We start from the raw sequence: 17,826 nt of genomic DNA, 5'->3' as shown, positions 1-17,826 counted from the left end.
ACTGACAAGTTGCTGGGTGCACTGGTGTCCCGGAAACTCACGTCCCTCAGCTCTGTTCAGTCACTGCTGCGTGGTGGGAATGCAGGTCAGACCAGTGAGAGCTTTAAGTTTCTCAGGAGAACATGGAAATCTGTATTTTTTAATCATGACATTTCACAGCTTTAATGTTACTTCCAATTTGTAAAACACTGTGCTGGCCAAGCAAAAACTAAACCACCACCTCCACAGCAAAAACGCTTCGACCAGCCAGTCCTGTAGATGAGTTACCGGGTTATGGCCTTGCCCTGGGAAGATGGGGCTGTGAACTATTTTCAGATCAGTAAGATGTATACAACCAAAGGATCTGTGAGTCCGTGCTGCAAACGGCATGCCTAGATGATTGTGTTGGCGACCGTACCCTCCGTGTCTGGTGATTCTCTGCATTCACCTTGACCCGTCAGTCAGCAGCATTGGCACAGCTGATGACGTCTTCTTCCCCGATAGTTTCTGTAATTAGCTTTCCGGACAGTACAAGATCCTGGTTTGCTTCCTACCTCCCCCATCTCCTTTGCTGTTCTTTCTGTTTTCCCCAATATTGGAAAGCCCCAGGGCATAGTCCTTGACCCTGCTTTCTTTTTTATTTACACTCACTTCCTGGGGTTCCCTAGAGATCTCATGGTGTTATATGCTGAGGACATGTGTATTTGTATTTCCAACCCAATTCTCCTTCCGGAACTCCAGACTGGGATATCCAAGTCCCAAGTCACTTCCAGTCTAGTAGATCCTGAACCAGCAGATCCAAAGCAGAAATCATGATCTCCCCAACCCCCAAAATCTTTCTACACACAGCCTTCCCTGTCTTTTTTTGAATGCTCTTTTCTTTTTTTTGTGGTGAGGAAGAGTGGCCCTGAGCAAACATCTATTGCCAATCTTTCTTTTTTTTCCTCTCCCTAAAGCCCGCCATACATAGTTGTATATCCTAGTTCTAGATCATTCTAGTTCTTCTATGTGGGATGCTACCACAGCCTAACTCGATAAGCTGTGCGCAGATCCATGCCCAGGATCTGAACCGGCGAACTCTGGGCCACCAGTGTGGAGCGCGCAAACCCAACCACTCGGCCATGGGGCTGGCCCCTCAGCCTTCCGTGTCTTGGTCAGGGTCTTGACACTGGCTGTGATGGACTGCGTGGCTAATTCTTTCACTTCCTTCAAGTCTTGAATTAAGTGTTCCCTTCTCAAGGAGGCCTAACTTGACTGCCCTGTTTTAAACTGCATACTCCATCCTTGGCAACCTTGGTTCCTCCCACCCTGATTATCTTCCTCCAGAGCACTTAGCTTCTAACATACCACATGTTCCCACATATTATGTTTATTATTCAGCATCTGCTTCCCCATACTAGATGTAAATTCCACAAGAGGGTATACTTGTCTGCTTTATTTATTGTTGGCCCCTTAGATTCAATATTGGGCACATAGTAGATGTTCAATAAATATTTGTCGAATGAGTAAATGCCACTTGTCACTTGGCAAAGGATTCAAGAGAAGATGTGTCATGAAAGTTCAAGTGTTAATTGTCTACTAATTGCATTGAACCACAAACTATTGGGATGGAAACAAAGCTGTCTTCAAATGTATTTGGTAGATGGAAAAACTATTATAGTAGGGACAGGGCAGAAATTTTATATATATATATACACACTCTATAGTAATAAGTATATAAAATACACTTTTTGTATGATCATCTTGATCCATAGACCAAATAGTCTAATGGCCGTCTGACTGTTTAAGCAGTCCACCAGCTGTCGGCAAGGGTTCCAAATTAAAAAAGAAAAAAAATGTACTGCAGACTTCTCCTTCAATTGAATAGCTCATTTCCCGGTGTGTTGCTAATCTCCAGTTTTGCCCCAAAGATAGTATTTTAAAAATTTTCACACTGAGTTCCTTTGTGGATCAAAGACAAAGTTATTATCAAAATTATTACTCATGTTCTTTGTCATGCAAAAAAGCATAAGTAATGTTTTTAATAACGCAAGCCATTAAAAAGTGGAGGGGCTGCATTCATTGCGCCTGTTTCTAACCTGCTTTCAGAAAGAATTTTTCTCTGCACAAAGGTAACCCCTTGGTGTCTGCATGAGTCTTTCCCCCTCTTTTTTGATATAGAATTGAACATGTGTTTCCCTTAGAGACTCCGAGCTAAAGCTCCAAGCCTTCAAACTCCTCCTCTCAAGATGGAAAGTTTTCAAAAGGGACAGGCTTCCTATAAGGAACAACTGTCTTTGGAAATAATTACTTTTGAGGAAAATAAAAATTCTGGACTTTCTTTAAAGTATGATACTTTAAGGACTGATACTGTTTTGTTCAAAATAGTTTGTTTCATCAGACAGATGATATTTTAGGAGTTAATAATGCTTCAATCTTGATGGGAATCTTATCACTGGCAAGCTCAGAAATAATCATGGATTGTAGCTACCTGGCCCGTGTGCCCACTTTTCCCTATCTGATGCTCAAGCAGACATTACTGAGGTCAGGGATTCCTTTGCCACTGAGTCTCACAATCTTTTTTATTTTATTTTTTTCTCTTCTCTTTTTTTTTGAGGAAGATTAGCCCTGAGATAGCATCCTCCACCAAACCTCCTCCTCCTTTTTTTTTTTTTTTTTTTTTGCTGAGGAAGATTGGCCCAAAGCCAACATTTGTGCTCTTCTTCCACTACTTTATATGTGGGATGCCTACCACAGCATGGCTTGATAAGTGGTGTGTAGGTCCATGCCCAGGATCTGAACCAGCGAACCCCCAGCTGCGGAAGCAGAGTGTGCAAACTTAATTGCTACGCCACCAGGCAGGCCCCTCAGAACCTTTTTCAAAATCTTTTTTGAACATGGTGGTCCAGGCAGCTACCACCAATTGATTTGAGTTGGCATGTGAAATTACGATAGTCAATAAAATAAAAGTAGTAAGAAAATATTTTTAAAAGATGGATGGTCACATCAGGTGAACCAACGCCCATGATGTTTGGAGTCAAGGCCAAGTTTCAGGTACCTCTGATTGCTGCTGCTATCTCGCCAGCCTTCCTAAAGTCCAAAATTCAGGTGCCTGTACAGGCTTTTAACCAGTACCCATTGGCCCTTTCTGGATTGTCTTAAACATTCATAAAGGCCTTTGGAGTGAGAAACCTGGTTATAAGAGCTGCTTCTTGGCTTATCATCCCAATGGGCTTAGAGCCTCCTGGCTGCACACAACCATCTGTGTTTACAGCCTCCTTAAATTGTTTGACATGCAGATGTGACATATTCTGAGTTTCCTGCAGAAGAAACAGGTGGCCTGTAGCTTTAATTCCTTTTCTAAATAACAGTCTTTGTTCCAGTTTAAGAGAGTCCCAGTCTATAAAATAATTATATAATGGGGGGCAAGAAGAGAAGGCCTGGGAATAGAAAGCTCCCTAGAGAGAGAAAAACACATTGTAACCTTCTCCAACCCCAAACCTGTAGCGCTTCTGTGCCGTTGGAAGAAATTAATGATTATTTTTCCTTCTCATTTTCAGAGAAGAAATGTGAACGGATCCAAAGAACAGCTTTGCCTGGATGTTAGTGTGGCCTGATTAGGTTGGAATTAGCCTTTTTCTCTCTTCACTGAGAGCAGCAGAGACCATCTGCAGAAATTATTTAAACCCGTGTGCCTTCCAGGGCAGCTGTTTTATTTGCCTCTGCATTTACCGTGGCACCAGGGAGCTTGACAGTCATTCCAAACTCTTGCTGCAATAGCACTCGTGGTGCCCGTGGCCATTAGATTAACAAAGGGAAAAATTAACTTTCCTCCAGCTGAAAATTAACACCTCAGATTAATTAGAAAGCAAATGTAATCAAGGCCCCTGGATTTTTCTCTGCGAGTCCTTTCTGCGGGGCCTCAGGACTGCAGCGAGGCTCCTTGGCTTAGGGAGAAGGAAGAGTTGACTGTTTCAGCAGGATTCATTCATGATGTAATTGGCCCCATGTGGATAGAATGGAAATCAGAGAGGGGGCGTCTAGAGCCGCTCTTGCTCTTGCTTGGGTGGAAGGGGTTGTCACCACTGTTTGGGCTGCGTGATGCATTCTGGAGTTAGGCAGCCTCCTGTTCATGTCCCGGGTGCCCATTTACTCTCTGTGTGACCTTGGGCAAGCTACTTCTCTCTCAGAAACTCTGTTTTCCCATCAACGGAATGGCAATAAGAACAGAACTTGCAAGCCGCAAAGCCCTTAGCAGGTGCGCGTTAGATGGTAGTCGCCATAGTCAGCATTTTTATTGGGGTAGGGGGGACTGTGGGTAGAGTAATAATAATTTGGCAGTAATCATTTAGTAATAATCATTGATCTTACAAACCCACAGATGATATTGACAGAATCATCCATTATTACTTGGTCTTTGGGACCAATACTCATATTATAAGCCCTTTGTTTTAATTATGCTTTTGCTGAATGTTGTTTTGTTTGGAGGAATCTGATTTGACAAAGGACATATCAAAATCTGATAAATTACGGGGCTGGCCCCGTGGCCGAGTGGTTGAGTTCGTGCGCTCCGCTGCAGGTGACCCAGTGTTTCGTTAGTTCGAATCCTGGGCGCGGACATGGCACTGCTCATCAGACCACGCTGAGGCAGCGTCCCACATGCCACAACTAGAAGAACCCACAATGAAGAATACACAACTATGTCCCGGGGGGGCTTTGGGGAGAAAAAGGAAAAAATAAAAAAATCTTAAAAAAAAAAAATCTGATAAATTACGTAATAGCAAATTTCAATCTGTGCATTGTACTTACTCTTTGGGGAGATCTCTGCACTTTAGAAATGTTTGTTTTTGTTTTCTAAGTCTTCCAACTACAAATTTGGCTTCCTCTGCGTTCTTCTGCATGGTATTTAAAACTATTCACTGTTGTATCATAATCAGCTCACCTACCCCAGCCCGTGGACCGGAGGATACCCTTGCTACCCTGAAATTCTTGCCATTTTTCAAACCATCATGGAATTTTATCCTCTCTGCTCTGGCTCATAAGAGTTCCTCTGTCCTTGAGAACTTTTCTCCTTTCTGAGTCTGGAAAACTCTTTTCTATTTAGGCCCATCTCAAATCTCTCTCCCTTCCTTTCTGAAGCTTTCCTCTAATCTTGGTCCACATCTTGGTCCTATCCTTCTTTGCAGAAACAATTCATTTCTCCTTACATTCTATTGCCTTTTAGTTTTGTGTAGGATCATAACAGTATCATTAACTTAGTTATTAATTTATGGGACAGAATCATTGCCTACAATTTCTAGAACATTACTGTGTATCAGGCATTGTATGAAGAATGTAGTTGCCTTATCTCATTTAAGCTTTACAATAACTTAATGAGATGAAAAGTACGATTTTGTGCATTTGGCAAATGAGGAAACTGCTGCGGTCCCAGAGCCAGTATGTGGGAGAGTTAGGGCTGGAACGTGGGCTGGTTTGTCTCTAGAGTCCCTACTCCAAAGCACGTGCTATCTTCCCAGCTGTTGCCAGCACAAATTCCATTTTATTATCATTTATGCTCATGTCTGTCTCTCCATTTTAAACTGTAAGTCATCTGAGGTCCCCGACCATGCCTCATTTGTCATTCTATTCCCCAGGCCTACCATAGAGCCTGTTACCTGGTGGGTACCCAAAACGTGTTAGGAGGATTGGATTCATGCATGCATGGGTTGGCGAAGACGAGAGCTGAGGACAGTAGCCCCATACTCTCTGAAATATGACACGGTTCCATAAATGACATCAGTTCGTGTGCCCCTCAGACAATGACTAACGATTCTCAGTCTCCTTGAGCACATTAAGACACGATTACATTCTGTTAGCTCAGCTCTCCTGCCTTCTAAATTAGAGTGGCGAGCATGGTTTCTCTGCTCGAGTCACGTTTTGCTGCGGCAGATTCCATTCAACCTCCTGACACCAATTTGTGTGATATTTCAGCGTTTAGTACGCAGACAGGAAAATGGCATTCCCGCCTGTGTCCTCTCGGCAGACAGCCCGCTTTTAGGTTTAGCCAAGTGATTTCCACCTTCCCCAAGTCTGGTCTACTCTATTGAAATTCTCCTCCTGAAATTCACTCATTAAACTCTCCCATGATCCATCACTATGAAACTGATTATCACAGTGTTGTCTTTTACCATTATTAATCTTTGGAGATTGATGCTCTCTGGTGCTTCTGACTGACTCCCATGATTTCAGCTATTAATCTTTATCTCAATCAAATTATTTACTGTTTTAACTTGGAAGGTGCTGCTGTCTCTGAGGTTGAATCTTATCAGCGCTAATGGCTTCGCAGTGAAAGCTGTTTTAAAAAATCCCGCAAACTTTTTGGTGTGCAAACAAATCCTACCCCCAAGAATTCCTGAACAATGTTATTTTCTTAAGCCCCTTTCTGAACATTTCTTTTCTATCCCTTTTTGTCTTTCCTCCTCCTTCATGGGGCCAATTAAATGTGGTATCTGAGAAGTGACCTTCAAGAACTGTGCAGTCAGACGTCTAATTCATAGGAGGCTGCAGTGGTGGGCATGAGAATGCTCTTTACAGAGCCCTTACTACAAAGAGCATAACTGTCCCAGCTATTTGAAATCTATCAAAGGTCCACACCAAGACCGTACCTCCTACCACTACTTCTGACTAATAACTGGAAATGTTGGGGATACCAAGGCTGACCCATTCCTGGAAGATGAGAGACTTCACTGTCCACCAGTGTTGGCTCTAAGACTCCCCTACGACTTGCCTGAACCGGCCTTCGACTGCAAGGCAGACTCTTTCACCCGACGTGACCTCCTCTCCCTCTTGACTTCACTTGGGGTCAGATTGCAGCATGATCTGATGGCTCTCCCATCCTGTCCCAGCTTTCTCCCGAAGACCTGGACCAGCACAACTCCCTTTTCACTTCTGTCCGGATAAAGACCTGGCTACACATGGAGAATTTAACTTTAAAGGAAAATTATAGAGAGTAATAGGCAAATCAGAGAACAATATCTTCTCAAGGAAAAAACTGAACCAGTAAATTTACTAATGGAATGAAATGGAAATGGCTAGTTTCTAAGACAGAGCAGGTGGCATTTGTTATTTCAAGGACTTGGTAGACTGAACACTGCGTAATTAACCTAATTAAGATTCAATGTATTCATTAGGATGTATTCACATACTTCTCAAACAATTGGAGGTCAAAGGTGGAGAAAAGACATGGCAGATATTATAAAACAGGGAGGGTGCAGTTATGTACTCAGAATTATCCTACAGATAATTGTGTTTTTGAATCTGTATCTGGAAAGCGGGTGATCGTTTTTTTCAATTAAGAGATGTAAGCAACTTTCAGGCTTGTGTGATAATAAAAGAGATGTAAGGAGATGGAGATGATATTCATTAAGAAGACAGTTTCAGGAGATAGAAACTGACCCCAATTCATGATAATTTAGATAATAAATTTCTTTTTTTTTTTTGAGGAAGATCAGCCCTGAGCTAACATCTGCTGCCAATCCTCCTCTTTTTGCTGAGGAAGACTGGCCCTGAGCTAACATCAGTGCCCATCTTGCTCTACTTTATATGTGGGACACCTGCCACAGCATGGCGTGATGAGTGGTGCCATGTCCACACCTGGGATCCGAACTGGCGAACCCCGGGCCGCTGAAGTAGAATGTGCGAACTTAACTGCTGTGCCACTGGGCCAGCCCCAGATAATAAATTTCTGAGAGAACTTTTCTTCTCTAAGAGAACTTTTTGTTCTCCCTCCTTTTCATTTTTGGCTGGGAAATGATAGTTTCAATAAATTAACTGAGCTATATAGTTGCGTAAAGACACATGTTTTCAAAACTTGTTTGGGTTTGAAACTGAAGAAATCGTTACTGGGAAAAGTAAGTATTTGAAAACCAGTACTAAAAGATGAATAGTACTCATAGTGCTGGTTCTTGGAATTTACTCATAGATATATTATTCTTGGAATTTACAAAACTCTCTTATCCGGTTATCACATTTCTCTTGCTCTGTGTGATTCTGTCTCCCCCTCACAGCTTCAGAGCAGAAAATGTAGAAACTGCTCCCCATTTTACAGATGAAGAAGTTGATGCTTAAAGGAATTCTAACTCATCCAAGATCACGCAGCTCATAGGTGGTGCTAACACTGGATGGAACCCCATGGTTGTGACTTTGTCCAGTATTCCTCTCATGACCTTCCCATGATGAAGTGTGACAAGTATGGGTTGTATTCTGACAGATCTTGGCTGTGTGATCTGGGGAGACTGACTCTCTGAGCCTGAGTCTCCTTGCCTTTCCTCTCTTTCTCTGAGCCTACAGCATGTGCGAGTGGCACGTGGCAGAATCCAAGTAGAGAGAGATCAGAAAAGCACTTTTTAATTGTTGTTAAAACCCAATAATATGTTGATTTCAAACATTTAGCCTAAATTTCTTCCCAACAAGTAGATTGTCTTTCTCTCTTTTAGAAGGACACAAAACATCTCTAATAAACAGGAACTCAATTCAACAAATATTTTTTTAATAGAATTTTCTTTCTTTTCTTTTCTTTTTTTTTAAGATTTTATTTTTTTTCCTTTTTCTCCCCAAAGCCCCCAAGTACATTGTTGTATATTTTTAGTTGTGAGTCCTTCTAGTTGTGGCATGTGGGACGCCACCTCAGCATGACCTAATGAGCCGTGCTGTGTCCACGCCCAGGATCTGAACTGGCAAAACCCTGGGCTGCCTAAGCAGACCGCGCGAACTCAACCACTGGGCCACAGGGCCAGCCCTCAACAAATATTTTTGGAGAAACTTCTTCATAATAAGTGTTGGGCTAAATGTTTTAGATAAACAGATAAATTATTTGCTGCCAGACTCCCTGCAGCTCCTGGTCAGGTAAAATGTTTCTCAAACCATCTTCCTCAGTCATTTGAGGAGCTAATTAAGGAAACAGACTCATGGGGCCCATCCCAGACTAACTGAATCCAGAGTCAGTGGGAGTGCCAGAATGGCCCCAAAATGCATAATTTAAAAACATAGACAAGGTGATTCTGCTCTTAGAACCACATAGTTCAAAACCACCACACTATCTAATTGATTTTCCCCATTTCAATGACTTTCCTTAATTAGTTAAACAGATTATTTGGGAATGTATGGCCATGACCTAGGAGGAAGGAACTAACTCAACATGGATGGAGAAAAATCACGGTATAATGGTTCCTTTCACACAAGGGGGAGTTATAGTTTCTTCCCCCTGCTCTGCCTGTTGGGGACTAGCTAAATGAAAGATTGATCTGATAGAGCCTTGACCCAGGAGGAGGGAAACTTGGGAGCAAATCTAATCAGCCAATAATTCCCACCTGCTCTCCGGTTCTGTTTCTTCATGTATACAGTCGAGTTGGGTGGACTACGTGAGTGTGACGTGCCCTTCCAGCAAACATGCAAAGTCTAGCGGCGAACGTCAACTCACTGGTTGTTGAAAGTTTGTCATTGATGAATAGTGTTTCCTGTCTAGAAAGCCAAACATAGAATGATTCCAGAATGTTCAAAGTGAGTAAATTCAAAATACCCGCAAGATGGCCAGTTAAACATGTGGAAAGGGAATTTAAGAAAGGGCTTTACCCCAGTTGGCTTCTAGAAAGTGTGGATTTCATGGAATTATTTATTTAAGCTTGTTGGTGGGGTTTCTGCTATATTTCAGGCACTGTACTGGGTATCAGCATTGTTTGGGGATGGACTCTCTTAGAATAATGGCAGGTGAGCCCAAATCTCCTGTTAGCTAATACCTTGGCATTCCTCTTCTTTCCTGTCACAGCAGAAAGAGGTGGGTTGGACTAAGTGGAGTAGTGGCGGAGAATGATTTGAGCTCTTCTCTGCATGAAGCCCACACCTTCAAAGGTGAAACTCACCTCCTATCAGAGGAACAAAGTGAACACAGGTCCAAACTAAAAGCTATCCCATTGCCTTTTAACATTTCTTGTTACTTTTAGAAAGAGTGGAGAGAATTGGATTCAGTGACACCACTTCTAATGGAGTCTTTACTTTTGAAGGAAAAATCACTGTACGTGCTCGCTACGAGATGCTTTCTGTCTCGCAATGTCAGTTTGCTTTTTGCCAGTCACAGACAGGGATTCATACACAGCACCATGATCCTGGGGTCTGGAGCAGATGGACTGGTGACTCCAAGGAGGTCATTTGGGGCAGCCTCTGCCCATGGGCTGAAAATGTTGAGGGATGGTTCCCTTCTCTCGGTGGTCTGCGGCTGTCCTAGGCTCTCTGAAGCCCTGGATTTGTCAGGCTGGCAACTCAGCACCTTTCTGCCTCTTCTAGGCAACACTGCACTGTAGGAAAGTCAGGCAGTGGTCCTAGCTCTAAGTGAGCTAACCTCTGACACGAGGAGCTACCTGGTCGGTCACAGCTGGGTTGATGCTCTCTCCAGCCACCCAGAACCCTCCCACCCCTAACACTGAGTCCCTTGGAGAGTTGATCCACTTTGCCTTGTTTCCATATTCTCCTTCAAAGTTAACATTTAATACATTTATCCGTACTGATTACAAAATTATATCAGGCTCTCTGAAAAAAACAGAAAAGACAGGAAAGCACAAAGAAGAAAAACATTTCTCCTTTTATCTTCCTATTGCAAATATTTTATGTACATTTTTTTCTGAATCAGAGACCTTATTGTACATACTGTGCTGTTATGACTTTTCACTCAACACTAATTTGGAATATTTCCCCTGCCTTTAAATCTTCTTTTATAACAGGAGTTTTGGAATTGCACATTATTCCATAGGATGGACGTGCCACACCCTATTGTTAGGTGTTTGGAGGTTCCTCTCCTTCCAGCTTTTGTCTACTATGCTATCAGGACTATGCTTGCATTCAGCTCGTTTTGCACATCTGTGATATTTTTTCCCTTAGGATAAAATCTTCAGAGTGAAATTGCTGGGTTAATCAGGCAATTTGAAAAGTTTCACGAGCTTCCATCGGCCACACCATTTGAGGAAGACCCTTGGATTAAGTTCATGAGCATACTGCCGGTGGCGGTGGTGGTGGTTTGTAGTCTTGGTTAATTTGATGGGTCAAAATAGGTATCTAGTTGTCATAAAAATTTTCATTATGTTGATAACTATGAATTTTCAATCATTTTCCTCTGTGGTTGACTAGATTTTTGCATGTTTCCTATTCCTATTTTTTTCCATTTCATGTTAATGCTGCTGTTTTATGTGTTGTCCACTGTGATTAAAATCTTTTTATTATCTTGTAAGCTCATAATTAACATAATAGATAGCTCACAGGCTTTTGTCTGACTTTTATATTTTAATAATAAAGTTTTTATTTCATTTGTACGAGGCTAAAAACTTCTAAAAAATCTTTTCCCGATCTCTTTCTTTGCTTTCTGATTACCTCACACTGAGAGTGAGTAAATATAAATTACACTCCCCTTCAGTTCTTGTAGGATTCAATATTTTTAACTTGTTTAACTCACCTAGAATTTGTCTTGATGTATAAGGGAAGCAGGTATTTAACATTTTGAGGGGGGAGAGGTCTAATTACCAATTATGAAATATCTCCTCCACTGGTTTAAATGTCCCCTTTGCCTGTATTGACTATGTACATATTTTGAGATTTAATTCACTTTCTAGTCTTTTTCACCCATCTTCTCTTAGGTCAATGCAATAGTTTTTGTTACTGTAAATTTTAAATATATTTTAATATCTAGCACTTCTCATTCCCTGGATTTTTCTTTTTAATTTGGATTTTATCTCTTAACTTTTACTTTAATTTCAGCTTTTGAATTTGTGAGTTGTCCCCTTGGGTTGTGTAGATGAACTCCCATTGTTAGTGTTCCTTGGGTGGTTCAGCTTACCTTTCCAGCTAACTTGCTCTCAGATTTCCTACCCTCACTGCCTGACATGAGGCTTCTGTCTCAGGCCACAGACCTCAGTCGAGTGCCAGTGAATACCTATTAACGTCAGACACCAGTAGTTGTTAATCATCACTGCTCTAACGCTTCCCATTCTGACTGTCGTTCCGCCCTTCTCCTTCCCTCCAAATGTTTGTCTCCCAACCTGTACAATTAACCAGCTCAGACTCATGGGAAAGTTATACTTTTCCAAGCTAGAACTGCCTGTATTTCTTTTTTTCATTCTATTGGATTTGGAAAAGTACCTACATGTCCACAAACTTTCTCTTAAGACCTGAAGGACCTCAATGTGAGCAGTAACCTCAGACTGTAACTTGCCATGAGTTCCCTTTGATCTCGATGGAGAGAAACGAATATCTTCCTCCCAGGTTTGCCTCTCTGACAACAGCTGAGTGATCTGCGCTAGAAACTACCATCTCCTTGACTACAGGGGTCATGTATGTAGAAACTGTATTTCTCTCTTGCTTACTTCCACAAGTTGAATCATAGGTTTTGCATGAAAATCTGATGTAGTGCCTTGTAACATTGTTGGGGGCCTTTAATAAATTAAGAAGTTAGTATAGATGTTTTGTAAATAAGTTTTCCATCTCACTGGTTTTCCATTTCCCCTGTCACTTGGACTTTCAGGGACCCAGCGTGTCTATCACAGTTGGATCTTTTCCAGATGCTGTGAGTTAATGTAGAAATCTTCTAAGAGTCAGTATAGCATCATGGTTAAAAGTAGAGATGGTGAGCTTTTTCTAGACAAGGCAGAAAGTAAACATTTTTGCCTTTATGAGCCACAGATCTTGTTGCAACTACCCAACTCTGTCATCACAGTGAAAAATAGTCATAGACAGTATGTAAATGAATGAACATGGCTATGTTCCAATAAAACTTTGTTTACAAAAATAGACAAGCTGGCCCCTGGGATGTGGTTTGCTGACCCCTGGTTAAGATTGCAGGTTCTGGAGCCGGCTTTCTCAGGAATGGATATCTGTTCACCAGTTTCTAGATGTGTGATGTAGGCTAAGTTTCTTAACCCCTGTGTGCCACAAAAATAGGGCATCCATAAACTGAGGATGACTATAGAGTTGACTTTAAAGGATCATTTTCAGGATTGAATAAATTAGTACAGATAAAGCCCTTAGAATTTGTGTGCCTGGAAAAATAATAGGCCCTAAACTGAGTGTTAAATGTTGTGTTAGTTTGACGTCAATATACTACATAGATCATTGAGAAATTCATCACTGGAAGAACATTTTCAGCTAGTTTTAGGTATGTTATTAATACACCTTTTCCTTTCTCTAAATTTCTGTTGTTTAGGCCTGGGGTCCTCCCCCATCCCTCCTTGGTATAAAATCTTTAAGGAAACGCCAACGGAAAAGTACAACTGGCTGCCTGCTCTGCTGTTTTATTTCCTGAAGGGAAAATTGCAGTGGCAACAGAAGGTCTTCCCAGGATACTTTGTAACACAGAAAACAAGGTCTGCTTTGTTATAGCTACAGAAGAGCTCATTGCCTGCATTTCTTTTCACATGGTTTGCCAGTCAAGATCTATTTACTCCATGGTTTCCTGGCTAATTATTTCCAGCATGGCACTGATTGAGCTGTTAATAAAGTGTGAAGGTGCCTTGCAGATACATTCTGAGTCTTAAAGAAGCCATGTCCATCTCAAACTGCAAACTGCTGTGTCCTCCGACCCCCCCTCCCCCCAATATTCTGGTGATAGCATCTCCAATTGTAAAATTAATCAAATTTCTCTCGGTGACAGAAATGTTAATTTAAAATTTTTGTCACAATTATCAGGAGTGTTATTACAGCTTCTGACTTGTAATTAATTTCTCCTTCCCTTTCTCCATCACTGGGTTAGACTCCTTTGTAATAGTGATAAATGAAATAGCTGCCTGACCTTTTTTTATTTAAAATAAATTACTTTACAAGAAAAAAATTACCTCTAGGTAATCAACACCTTCAGATAAACAGGGGAACATGGGATATTAGGTATTTGGTTGTTTCTCTCTCTCTTTCTCTCTTTAATTTGTGTGTCTTTGGTGATTGAAATGACAAATGGATAAAGCGAAGTGAGTTTACATTTATGGCTGTGTTCCCGTGTGGAACTAATTTGGGCTGTGGTGTTGGTTTTTATGGGTACTGGGAAACACCAGCAAAATCAGAGCGGGATCCTAAGGAGAGATTGTAAATTAGAGTAAAAGAAACCCACAGGGGAAAAAAGGAAACAAGATGTTATGTTTGCTTGAGCAATAACTAGAAAGTTTAGTGCCCCCTCAGTGTGAGCAAACCGTTTACCACTCCAAGTGTGGGCTGCAGACCAGATGCATGGCGACACCTGGGAGCCTGCCAGGAACGCAGCATCTCAGGCCCTGTCCCAGTTCCACTGAATCAAACAAGATCCTCACGTAACCTGTATGCACACTAGAATTTGGAAAACTCTGGAGCCCAGACTTCGAGATGGGGGATCTTGGAGGCAGTTCCAAGTGAGAGTTATAAACAAACAGCAAAGCTCATGGTACATCACCACTACTTGAGCAATGAATAAGAGAAAAGCTTCAAGGTGCCTATTTGAATTTCAGATAGGTCTAGGGATGAAAAGAGATACTTACAAACAGGAATTGCTTTTCTAGTACCCCTGGAAGAGGCCCAGCTTTGGTATGACTATATCAGAATTGTCAGCTTTTGAAGGGCAGGGACCATTCAGCTCTATCACAATGGGAGGTCACCAAACATCTGACTGAGTGGATAACGGAATCTGCTAGGCCCAATTGTAAAAATCCAAAGCAGTTGGTATAAGGATGTAAAAAGCTTTTGTAGAGCAAGTGAGTTGGTTTGTTTGTTTAGCTAGAGTGATTGTGAGAGAATGAATAAAGATTTCCTGTCTCTGGAAATTGAATAAAGGGGGATGGGAGAATATTACAGGGCTGAGATGCTGGAAACTGAGAACAACATGTAAGTGCAGGAACACCTAATGGGGACACATGACAGGTCAGCTCACATTCCAGGCTCTGGAAGTACAACCATGAAGACAATACGGCCTCCACTCTGGAGAAACTCAAGGAGTCTGAAGATGGTGGAGCAACTGACTCAGTTTCTTTCTGAGGCTTGGTTATTACTTCCTTCGGAATACGTGACTTTACTCATTGATTTTACTCATTGGTGGCTCTAGATTTAGCTTCATTTTTTGGCTCCAGATCTCATCACAAGTGAAGCCAATGAACAGTGGTGAACTCTGGGACCACATTCATGGCCAATTTGGGACAGTTTGCGTGTGACTTCCTGATGTAAGTGGAAATGTGCTTACTTGTTCCTCTTATTATTAGTAATTAAGGTAGTTAAAGAGGCTGGTTTTTAAAACATCCATCCTCAGCAGAGGGCTATGTGAATTAGGATTGCATGTGCAATGCTTTTCTGGGGAAAACAAGACTGGCTTGGGATCTTTGTTGTGAAATCCTCTGTCAAAATTAATTAAGGGAATCATGTAATCACAATTTATGCATCTAGATGTACACAATGGCTTGCTTCTTAATGTGGGATTAGTTTGGAAACATCTGAAATAGCAATGAAAACACTAAATGGCCTTTTTTGGGGTACAACTTAATAAAGGAGCTAAAAAAACCCCTTTGATTTAATTATATCTTAATGGCAGTTATGGCTAGGATGGGCCCATTCTCCCTTTAAGCTTTCTCAAGTTAGGTATAAATCCTCAGATTGGGGCCCAGGGATAGGAGGCCCTACAGACAAGCTGGTGTTATTTTTAAAACAGAGCCACATCACAAACAAACTTATTATAGGTAGCAAGGCTAGTAGAAGATAATTGCTAGCCCCCGGGTTCATAGGGAGCCACTCGCCTGGAGATTGGGCTCCTCTGGCCTTTGATAAACTGAGTTATCACTAGCACACACATGCTGCTGAATGTATTATTTCATTCACCAAATGGAGATTTAAAATGACTTTGTAACATGCCAAATTAGGTTAATTATCTTTTAAGAGTGTTTTGGAAAAACTCAAAATGTTCTGTAATAAGGTTGCAGGAGACCTGGTGTGAGCTGGCCTTTTTTAATTTAAGAAATCATGGATTATTTTTCTCCTGTTTTCATTGTTGCTCCCTCCCTTAAGGGACACATGGCAAGTGTCCCTTGTGGTACCTTCTTCCTCTGCCAGCCCAAGGTCACTTTCATGGAAACCAAGTTCCTATCAGGGAGTCTCCCATCCCAACTTCTCCATGGTAACACACTTCGCATCCTGGGAAGCTGTTCTGAGCCGTGACCACACTCCATTTTGGTTCTTAAAGGTTCCCACCCATTTCTGTCATCTTGATATTTTGACAAGACATCTCAGTTCAGCAGGGAGCCTCATGAGGGCAGAAACAGGGCGTTATTCCTCAGAGAATCCTAGCACCGGCACATGCTTGAGAAGCAGATTCCAATGAGTGTGTGTCTAATGGATGCTAGTGAAGTACATCCTGTCACCAGAATGTGTTTGGCACTCGGAATTGGTGGAATGTATGAACTGTGTGACTTCTCAGCTTAAAATTCCTTAAATCTCTTTGCTTTCTATGGGATAGAGTCAAAACTCTCTAACAGCACCTTCAATATCATCCATCAGGCTCCTTTCATGCCACTTCTTATCTTATACTCTAGCCTTTAACCACATTGAGATTTTCAAGACACTGAAGGCATCGAGCCTGCTCTTGCCATTGGATTTCCAACATGCTTTTTCCTTTCCCTGGAATAGTCTTCTCCTCTCCATCCGTACCCTTGGCATTCCTTTGCTGGTTAGCTCCTGTTCCTCTTCAGTGCTCCGCTTCAATATTACTTCTCTGGGAAGCCTCTCTGAGCCCCCAACCCTGGTTCAGGCCCGTGTCTGTTTCCATAGCATCTCCTACCACCCCCACACTCCCAAACTACACAACAGCTTCAACTTATGGACTGTGAACTCGTTAAGGACAGATGTCACACTCATTTACTGTTTGATCCCCAGCCCCTAGCAGAATGCCCTGCGCAGAACAGGCACAAGATTGATTTGTATTGAAAGAAGAAGTTGCCCCTACTTGGTCATATGCAAGCAGAGTGTCATTAGCATGGAGAACAAGGCTCCAGATTTGGTGGGCTCATTAAGAAGGGAAGATTGACTTTGGAAGAACCTCTGCAGAAAGACTTGAGATGTGTATGGATTGTAGAGATCCTGCCCTTATAGTGACTGAGAAATGTCTTTGTCCTGTGGGAGCAGCAATGTGCTGAGGACTTCCTGGAGGGGTAGATATTGGTATGTCAGGACCCCCGGGCAATGTGCACAGTGCTCTAGGGCCCAAGGCAGGGATTCTTTGAAGTGTGTAAGCTCCAAGAATTGAATGGAGAATCTTATGTGTGAGTGATAGAAGTTGGTTATCCATTTCTGAGTGTCTTCTCACCCTTCCTCTCCCATTTCCCCTAAAATAAGATTTCACCTTTTATATAGCATAAGGTCCAAGGAGTTGTACCTTAAGTAACCTTAAGAGTTATCTTTTTTTATTTTTTTGAGGAAGATTAGCCCTGAGCTAACTGCTTCCAATCCTCCTCTTTTTGCTGAGGAAGCCTGGCCCTGAGCTAACATCCATGCTCATCTTCCTCTACTTTATATGTGGGACGCCGACCACAGCATGGCGTGCCAAGCAGTGCCATGTCCACACCCGGGATCCGAACTGGCAAACCCCAGGCTGCTGAGAAGTGGAACAAGCAAACTTAACCGCTGTACCACCGGGCCGGCGCCAAGAGTTATCTTAAGTAACTCTGTTGGTAAGGAATTCTGAATGCATTTGTCTCAGAATTTATAAGACATTTCATTTCATTTCACCCTTTGGCATTATTACGAGAAAATTCCTTGCTAGGTCCATGTGAGAACTTGTTTCAGTCAACGTGTCAAAGAACATCTCTAAATTTGTATAATGGACTGGAAAGTAAGAAATGCAATTGCTGGAAT

This window comes from Equus quagga, chromosome 1 (assembly GCF_021613505.1).
Source record: "Equus quagga isolate Etosha38 chromosome 1, UCLA_HA_Equagga_1.0, whole genome shotgun sequence".
NCBI classification, from domain to species: Eukaryota; Metazoa; Chordata; class Mammalia; order Perissodactyla; family Equidae; genus Equus; species Equus quagga.
Note: the sequence above shows the minus strand (reverse complement) of the source record.